Source organism: Limulus polyphemus, unplaced genomic scaffold (assembly GCF_000517525.1).
Source record: "Limulus polyphemus unplaced genomic scaffold, Limulus_polyphemus-2.1.2 Scaffold77, whole genome shotgun sequence".
In the NCBI taxonomy this organism is placed as follows: domain Eukaryota; kingdom Metazoa; phylum Arthropoda; class Merostomata; order Xiphosura; family Limulidae; genus Limulus; species Limulus polyphemus.
Genome location: NW_013665687.1, coordinates 901,067 through 911,616, shown reverse-complemented (window position 1 = coordinate 911,616; position 10,550 = coordinate 901,067). Strand labels below are relative to the sequence as shown.

The window sequence follows — 10,550 nt, the reverse complement described above, 5'->3', positions numbered from 1 at the left end:
AAGGTACATTAAATGTTGAAATAACATGGACGTTGAAAACTCTACACGTAATCATAGGTTCCCATTCTTCTTGTTGTCAAGGCCGTTGTCTAATGTTTGAAGTTATTTGGCTTAGATGGCGCTGTTGTTACAAAAATCTACACATGGTCTTAGATTCCCATTCTTGTAGGAATAATGCATAGAGTTTCTTTGGCTCAGTGAAACATGTTTAAAAAGACAGTTTAATTCTCTTTCTAGCACAAAGTACAAGTGCATATGCATATTTTTTCTCCTTGAATTGCATTTCCATTGCCAAATTTAATGTCAGCTGATATTAGGCGGTTTTGCCAAGATGATCACAAAAAACAAAGCAAAACAAAAAACGTCCCTGTTCTCGAACGAAATACTACAACTGTCTTTTCGTTGCTTGGCCTTCAAATTACCTGACAGGTTAGCTCCTCTTTATGACTACTATGCAAGGCCAAGTTTGTTTAGGATAACAGTTACAGTCTGTACAGACGAAGTACGTATCTGCTTTGACACGATTGCAAGTCTTGTTTGAAAAATCATCCTTCATCGAGGTCCACATTTTCTAGTAATTAAATGAGGATCCCTTCTACCTAACCATAATCTTCCCTAATCAAACTGGTTTTAAAAAGTTTAACAGTTGATCTCTAAAATGCTGTTTGTAACAAACATATTTAATATAAGGAGCCTTGGTAAATTTCATCAAACTCTTGATTTTTTTACTTTCTTGTTTTAATCTTTTTCGGCTTCTAGTTGGCGTTTCTCGCTTTTTTAAACACAGATTGTTTTCTTCAGCATTCAGACCTGTTTCTAGCGAGAGCCTAACGCTACCATAATGAATCAGTTTAGAAAGGAAGATCTTTAACTTATCACAGTGAAGCAACTTAGTAAGGTTAATCTGTAAATTACCATAATGAAGCAACGTAGAAATGGTAGTATGTAAACTACCATAATGAGATAACTTAGAAAGGAAAATCTGTAAATTACCATAATGAAGCAACTTAGAAATGGTAGTATGTAAACTACCATAATGAGATAACTTAGAAAGGAAAATCTGTAAATTACCATAATGAAGCAACTTAGAAATGGTAGTATGTAAACTACCATAATGAAATAACTTAGAAAGGAAAATCTGTAAATTACCATAATGAAGCAACTTAGAAATGGTAGTATGTAAACTATCATAATGAAATAACTTAGAAAGGGAAATCTGTAAATTACCATAATGAAGCAACGTAGAAATGGTAGTATGTAAACTACCATAATGAAATAACTTAGAAAGGGAAATCTGTAAATTACCATAATGAAGCAACTTAAAAGAGGTAATCTGTATAGAAGATATCTCAGTTGGTAAACAGTCTCCAGATTGATGTTGGTAAATACGCAATACCGTGTAGCAGAATCTAAAATAAAGCATAATGAATATATTAGTATTTCTTACTAGTGAATCTAAACTTTGTTTTTGCAATCTCCACATAACTCCTTAATTAAGAAACTCGTCGACATTTGAACTTAAACATTTTGAGGATAATGTTAGACTAGTAATGTGTTTTGCTGTAGATGTTTCATTAAGTTTGTGTAATGAGTTAAAATTAGCTTCCTGATCACTAATTATCTCTCAAGTAAACTCCGTTGAGTTAAAATATTCGTTAACTCATCATTACTTCAGTTTTCAGTCCCAGTAGAGTGAGGATTGACTTAGTTTAAAAAATCTAGTTAGTTCGCTTCAAAAACAGGTAAGATTCCCAGTTAGAAGACATATTTTCCTGTAATTCCTGTCTCCAGACAGGTCCAACAGAATTCTTTACTCAGCTCCGTTTATTACTAAGTAACGGTAAATCAAGGCTGAAACAAGTATCTTTCACAGTTCCTAATTGTCTTTTTCTTTTTCTGGTACACCGAATCGTGACTTTTAACACAAACGTATTTTATTATTTCGTATTTATACGTAGCTTAAATCAGGCGTTAATATATAAAAAAATTATACACTTTAAAAATTTCGAAAACTGCGTGCATTGTTTGAACGATAACAAAAACAAGTTACCATAACACAGTCACGCAAGCTACACACGTGGTACATCAAATGTTGTAGGAACCACCTCTAATTATTCGTTGCTTCGCACTTTTCCCCAGTAATTGTTTTATCGACATTACTGGACTTTAAAATTGATAAGTTTATAATTGCGTCAGTGTCTTGCCTAAAGATTTGCATCATATGTAATTAAATAAATACCGGGCATTTATAATTTGTAGTTGTAGCGTGTAAATAGTTCTTATTCTGCCATGGTGTCTTCACGTGTGTTTCCAGATAGATAAATGAATGTCAGTCAGGGCTCATCTCGTAATTCCATTGCACATGACAATAACTATGTTCGTTTACGAAACCCTTTATCTAAAGACTTTGTCACGAGGTTTAAGTGAAGAGAAACTTGTCTGGTCTCCATCTAAATTTCTGCCATGTTGTTATGTTGCGCCATTAAGTCAACTGTATTGTTACAGCACATCGTATCCTCAACTTCGTTAGCTGTTTTGGTGTTAGTGATCATAGTATACAAATACAAGATGTCTTAATGAATGAGGAATTTTATCAAACCACGACATTTCTTTTCAAAGTTCCCGTGCATTAGTATGTGAGAAACGTAAGACGTTACGTCATACTTTTCATAAGCCTTTTGTAACTATGACTCAGTAAAACTAAACAAATGTATCGAGTTTAAGAATATGGTTTAAGATGTAAAATATTTAATTCTGATACAGTCAGCTAGTATTTAGAGTGGTGCTCATAACTATAAAAATACAGTATTAGTAACCAAACATACGATGATCATTATAATTTAGTTACGTTCCAAAGGAACTCATTAAAAAATGTGAAAGCTTAATTACAATTTTATTACGTAAACCCGCCATATTCTGGGGCATTAGAGTTCAGGAAATGTAAATCACAAGTCTTGTCTTCTGAAAAACGATATAGTTATGCATAGTCTCATTAATACATGTCCCCAGGTGGGACAGCGGTAAGTCTTCGGATTTACAATGCTAACATCAGGGGTTCGATTACCCTGGGTAGACACAACAGATAGCCCGATGTGGCTCGGCTATAAGAAATCTCACACATTAATACATGTCCCCAGGTGGGACAACGGTAAGTCTTCGGATTTACAATGTTTTTACATCAGGGGTTCCATTACCCTGGGTAGACACAGCAGATAGCCCGATGTGGCTCGGCTATAAGAAAACTCACATATTAATACATTAAACTTTTGTTTCTATGGTCTATCGGTTTGATACGACATATATATCATACAGTTTTTGCGCATCTCATACCTCTCTATACGAAATGATACTTCTTACATTTTCAGTTTACTCCATGAGGGTATGACATGGGCAAGTCGTAGTGTTAGTGTGCCCGGACTATGAATCAGAGGATTCATTGTTCAAGTACCGATGCCGCAAAAACGCATCCACTCCGTACTTTGAAGCCGTGCATACATGATATGAGTGTTGGATAAATCCAACTACTCGGCCTGAAAATAGTAGCTCAAGAGTTGACTGCGGGTGCTGTTAAATAGTTGTCTTCCCTTTAGTTTCTGTTCAAAATTAATAACGGTTATGCGCAGATAGCCATGTGTAACTTTGCGTAAAAATTATAAAACAAATAAAACCATGTTACTCAGGTCGGTTCACACTTTATAACAAGAAACCGAGACATTGTTTTTTTCTTAAAAATCGGTCGATGTACAAATGTCAATAAGTCTGATTGATTTTACATATATTATATAATAAACTAGTTTAAGTGTGTTTTTTTTTATTTATTAGCAGTTTTGTTAAACTAACAAAGAAATAAATAATATGCCTTTATTCAAAACACAAATTTTCATGATATTTAGGAGTGATGTAGAAGCGAGCTGATTATTAGTCAGCCTGCAGGATTAATGTGAACAAAGTATTACGTCATTAACAAGGGGATTTTTTATAGTTCTTCGGAAGTCTTCCGCTGTTTGTTTCTCGGTATCATAAGTCATAAGAAATTGTAAAGATTGGCTAAATCAAAGATACTGGCAGTGTGCTAATGTTTACTTAACACTAACAAAAATTCAATTTTCTTACGTTTTTGAATGTATCTAGAATAGGAAAAAAAGCAAACTGTTGGCCTCGCATTACAACTTAGGCATATTAGCTGTCATCGGGTACCGTCAGAACTTCTCATACCCTTCATTACTTCAGAAAATATAAAAAACAAACGTCACAAATACATAAAATAAATCGTAAATGAAACAACAATTACTTCTTTTTTTTATTGTTATCCCATTTACCATCTTGTTTATGCTGTTTGCATTAGGCTGAAAGCCAGAGGATTCTTGACCAATCTTATAAGATAGTTGAGTATATCAAACTTACTTGGAATATATTTGAATACTGGAACTAACATGTGCGTTGTATTTCATCCGTGCAAAGTGTGAATGCGTGGTAAATATATATTTCTGTGAGACAGGAAAAACTGATGCTTCTATTGTAACGTGTATGAGTATACCGTGTAAGAAGGATTGGGATCAAAGCCAATAAGCCACGCATTTAAACAAGCTTCCTTAAATAGTTTGTCTTTTCTTAACCATCCTCAAGGTCCCAGTTATTAAACACAAGTTAAGAGCTTCCAAGTGTGTTTAGAACAAATTTTGTCAGTGCATGTGCTTTAACAAACTTTACAGAAGGAAATAAGATGTTTTTTTTTCTGAATGGCAGTTAACGGTAACCTTCGTGAAATGATGTATAACTGATTGAAAAACGACCCGTGCAAGGTAGTAGTAAACTTTGATTACAAAGACTATAGAGTTAGAATTTTCAAGTCAGCAAGGTAAACGTGTTTGATGTAATTTTTTAAAAGTTTTGTGTTGTTGTTCTCAGTTCAGTCCACAGTAACTTGTAGACGGAATAGAATTCCTGGTATTAATATATATGTATATATATTGCCTGTAATTAATTTGGTATTTATTTTTATATCTTAAAAGAATCATACAACAACAGAACATTACGTGCTACAATTCATAAAATCTATATATCACACGTTACTATCCTAATTACGTTGTTAGAAACTTTATATGAAAAATCAATAAAATCTTATTAAATGCAGATACTTTTCGTATGCCTTTTGTATGTACAATGACAATGAACATTTTTTGGTGCAACGTAATGATATAACAGGCCATTGTGTTTCTAACAGCAAATAACTGTTAGTTAGGGTTAGCAGCTAAGAAGGATATTAATACTTTATTTTAAATATGTTTTTATAGCAAGTCGCTAAAAATTAAAATTAGCATGAGATGAAGATAATTTAATCTTACTTTGTTTACAACAGCAAGTCATTATTAATATTGCCTAGAAGGAAACAGAAACAATTTTATCTCTGTTTCCATCTGTAAGTCACAATTAATTATAGTTAGCATAATATTGAGATAATTTTATTTTGTGTGTGTTTCTATCAGAAAGCCTCTATTAATTAAAATTGTCAGGAGAAGACAATTTTATTTTTCGTGTGTAATTAGTGCGTAACTAAGAATAAAGGTTAGCAGGAGATGGAGACATATTTTGTTTGTCTGTTCAGTAGGCCCAATATTTATGATAAAATAACTTAGACTGCATGCGCTTCTTATCTCATCCGTTTTAATTTTAATAACACATTTCTGGTTTGAAATATATTATGGGAAATTTAATACGGATATGGTAAAAACATTGTATTAATACGGATATGGTAAAAACATTGTATTAATACGGATATGGTAAAAACATTGTATTAATACGGATATGGTAAAACATTGTTTTCCAATGATTCACCAGATATCGATGCTTAATTCAATCGTTTACTTTCTGTGTGCTTTATCTGCAAGTTATCGTTACTCAAGTTCAACAGGAAATTGAGACAACTTAATCATTTCGAAGAAGTATGTACAGGAACAAAGAAACAGCGAACTGTTAAGGTGTTCACGCTTAATCACCTAATAGTACTCTGGGTGTTTTTGAGTACTTATGTGTTAAACATCTTAATGATTTTATTTCAGGAGAAACACTATTTAATCGTTCATTTCGTCGAGAGTGAGTAACTCAATAACATAAAATTAAACCGGGTATATTGTAGTACGCCCAATGGTGCACGTAGGCTTAACGAAGTCCAATGGTGCACTTAGGCTTAACGAAGTCCCGGGAAAAAAATATTTTGAGTCCCCCTCTACAGCCCAGCCGCTACTAATGTTACGCAAGTAAAATAATACACTAAATTATAAGTAAAATGAAATCATGTTTCCGATTTTTTATTATAATATTACACTGTAATATTATAATACCCACACTGTAATATTATAATATTACAGTGTGGGTATGTTAGGAGGGGGTGGGGATATCAGGACCTTCAGTTGTTTACTGGTTGGGAGACTCCAAAGATTGCTGCACCCATACTGTGCACAGGTGGCCCTTTACAAGTTGAGAATGAGTATCGAAATTGTATTTCCTGGGTCTCGAATTGATAATTGTGTGTATCTTATAACTGGGTCTATACGAATTGAGACTGAGCATCATGCATCAGACTGGTCCCTGGACACAAAAAGTTTTAATTCTATATATCTTACAAGCGAAGCTTTCACGAGTTGGGCCCTAGTTGCCCGAGTTGGGTCAGTTGGGCCCCAGTTGCCACACGTATATGTACGTCATACATTTTTTGCCTTTTTCTAAGTTACATATACAAGATTAATTTGAGTGCGGGATTCCTCTTGGTTAGTGACATTTCACATAGGAGTGTTGTTATTATTTTTATCTTTTTTATGATAATGAAGGTAGCATATAATCATTTATCAAAAATATCGAAAAATCTTACTTCCTTATCTCTTATGATAATTATCACAATCATGTTGTTTATTAAGAAGTACATAATTTTGCTTCAGTAACGACCAGCATATAAAAGCGATAATATTAATTTTGTCAATAGTTTAATTGTGGATGAACTACGATACAAAATTATGACTAATAGTGTTATGAAGTATCTAGTAAGTTGCCCCCCAGTGGCACAGTGGTATGTCTGCGGACGTACACTGCTAGAAACCGGGTTTTGATACCCGTGGTGGGCAGAGCACAGATAGCCCTTTGTGTAGCTTTGTGCTTAATAACAAACAAACAAACAATCTAGTAAGTTATACCACAATCGAGAGGCCCAATTGGCTCAGCGATATGTCTGCGGACTTAGAACGATAAAAACCGGGTTTCGATACTCTTGGTAGTCATAGCGCAGATAGCCCATTGTGTAGCTTTGTGATTAACAATAAACAAACCACAATCGAGGAGTAGACTACTTATATTTCTTAAAGAAATTGTCTTAAGTTTTCAAAGGGAATAGGAATATATATAATACATAAACTGTGAATGCTTCAAGGTTAGGGCCACGAGTCTGATGAAGTCAATGAATCTAAAGAACAAATAAGTAAAAACAATTATTTTCAACTCACGATATTAGTGTTTACCTAAAGTTCATGACAAAAAAACACGTTTTTAACAGTTTAATATTTAATCACACTATCTATATTTGTAAATTACAACTAAAACTGAGCCGAGCTGCACATAAGAAGGTCCAAGGTTCGATCCCGCAAAATATTACTGAGCACTTATCGGACTTTTATATGTTATAAAAGTGGCAATCAATCCCTATTCGGTTTAAGAGTAGACGTTAGGCGGCAGGTACTTTTGACTTGTCGCAGCTCTAGACTAGAGATAGCTATGCTTGAACCTGGTTTAACACGTGCCGTGTAAAAATATCGTTCAGGTTGAAAATACAACTGAAACAGAAACGTTCACCATTTAAACCTTTTTTGTTATTCTGTTCATTGTTGTGGTGGTCAGATATTTGAGTTTTGAGGGACAATCCATGGTTTTTGATTTGGAAAGACAGTTTGGTATATGTTATAATTTACTAGTATCGGAAACTGTATATGATCTACGTTATATTGCAGCAATTTTTTGTTGTTAGTTTTAACTGAAAAGTGACTATGTCAAACCAGTAGTTGGAGAAGTTTGCATCTGAAATTAGCACATTTAATTGTTGGTCATCACATTTGCACTATCATTTATGCGTGTTTGTACCCATCTAGTGGTGGATCCAATATACCAAAAATCGCATCTAGGATATTAATTTCATCTTCTAAGTTACATATTTGTGTGTTTTCAAATGGTGTACTATGATGTCCAGTGTTTTACTTTGAATTTGTGGAAAAATCTATTAACAAGTAAGAAATAAGGAGAATATTCATGCCCAATAGTTTTGTATTTGATTTGGTTGTGTAGAATTATGAGTTAAAAGGATTATTTGGATGGTCTATAACGCTATTGTGTTTGTATATATATAGCAACAATTTAAAAAGTGTGTTAAATAAGAAATACTTTCTCTAAAACAATATATTATATATATATTGTGTTTAAGTTTCATGATCAAACATGGATATTCTAACTGACTAAATATGGATTGAAAAACCTTTGTTTTTTTGTTGCGTTTCTGCCAGATGTGAAGTTAATTTTTTCATTATCACAAAAATGCAATTCCTTCTAACAAATTTATTCATCTCGTCACAGTCACAGGCACTTCCGATTAAAATGACACAGCACAACCGTGGTGTAACCCACAACTCTGATTCATCTTCAGATTACAGGAAGATACAATACGAAAGAGGAAGGCTATAATTTGATAATAAAGACATACTCACAATAAAAACAAAACATTATTAATTCATAAAAAATACAGAAACAGACAGTAGAGACAAAAATGTCACTGTGAATAATATCCTTACAAGCAACACAACTCATTACATGTCATATTTTCGAAAATAACTTCTTTACAAAGGAATGTAGGCATAAGTTACAGAAATATTATGACATTTATTATTTCACTACATCATCTACTTCGCAATATTAAAACTGTTGAGATTCGCATGTACGTGTTGAGATCATATACACATTAAAAAGGAACATTGCTAATTTAATGTATGGTTTAAAACTTTGAAATAAGCTGATTTGGATGCTCAAGAGTTCCTAGTAAAACTAATTACCATAAGTGGAGGCAGCTTATTAAATTTCTGTGTTCTGCACATGATAAGCTTACGAGTTCTGAGAAATGGCTATATTAAAATGTGTTGGGTAGGACAGTTGGCCAATTTTATTTCCAGTACATATGCTTGCCCTTGTCCAAATTTGTTCGAAATGAGTTGAGTACTTAAAGTCAAACCATTATTGATTTGTTCTTATCAAGTAAATAAGTTGCTTGTTCGAACTTTTAACTATAAAGCGTGAAACTTACACGCAGAGAAAAGCAACAACAGAACACATTTCAAGTGTTTCCGTGTTAGTAAACTCTTAGATTCATAAAAGGAAAACCCATTCTTTAAAGAACCTTAAACGATTATTAGATTTTGTCTATCTTTTTAAGAATCTGAGCTTCTTAAGTTAAATAAGATACGGTTAAAACTTTCCTGATCCACATTCAGAAGTCAGATAACATGAAATCTTTTTGGCCTCACACTCATTTACTAAAAATGTAAATCAACTAATATAAGTCAGACCATTTAAAATTTCTTGGTTTCAAACTTATTTTAATAAAAATGGAAATTTATTATCGTAAGTCCAAAATAAAGTTTTACTTTCACCTTTTTTTATTATTTATACCAGAGATCAGTAACGATTTGCCATTAGGTATAATAAAGTTCAAGATGTGATTGTTCTTGTTGGTTCTTTACCCTTATTAATTACAAATTCTATGTTTCAAACCATTTGCTGAGTTACTTTACCATATAGAATTTTCAAGTTGGCGCCCAGTAGGCTTAGAAAGAGAACATTTACTCTTTTCAGCTGTCTGGTGTGGGTAATTACTCTTTAAAACAAGTTGAGATAATTTAAACCTACTTGTTTAAAATAACAAAAAAAGAATTAACACACACACACACACATAATTAGCTCACTAGGCTTAGCCTGGAAACAGAACTGTATGTCGTTATTATTATTTAATTAACCTATGTGGCATATTCTTCAATGGTGAATTCGTGAAACATCGAACTTAGTACGTTACAAATAATAAAAAATAATGAAAATGCTTACTTATCTTATTTCCATACACGTTAGTTTTTAACAGTGCTATACGAAATTAAAATATTGCAATTACTTCGTTTCATTTGTAAGCGTAACAAATGCCAGTTATTAATATTTTGAGCAGTAGAAAAACATTTTCCCCATAATTTGTCTTTTTGAAGAACATTAAGAAGAAGTATTTTTATTGAATTCTAAAAGTTTTACAGTTAAGTATGTAACGTTATGGGACATAGAATGGGAGAAACAATTACATGTTGACTGCAAAGCATGAAGTTCATGGTTCTAGTAGGTTTGTCTGTTTGTTTTGGAATTTCGCGCAAAGCCACACGAGGGCTATCTGCGCTAGCCGTCCCTAATTTAGCAGTGTAAGACTAGAGGGAAGGCAGCTAGTCATCACCACCCACCGCCAACTCTTGGGCTACTCTTTTACCAAC

At 33.1% G+C, this 10,550-nt stretch overlaps 1 long non-coding RNA gene across 1 annotated transcript in view; it reads left to right on the top strand.

The window, feature by feature from the left end:
- Nucleotides 1-4,410: 4,410 nt before the first annotated feature.
- Nucleotides 4,411-10,550, top strand: part of LOC111087800 — a 29,124-nt gene continuing 22,984 nt past the window's right edge. Inside the window, exon 1 of the long non-coding RNA XR_002612446.1 lies at nt 4,411-4,858. This is a non-coding gene — a long non-coding RNA (uncharacterized LOC111087800). The remainder of the gene's footprint in view (nt 4,859-10,550) is intronic.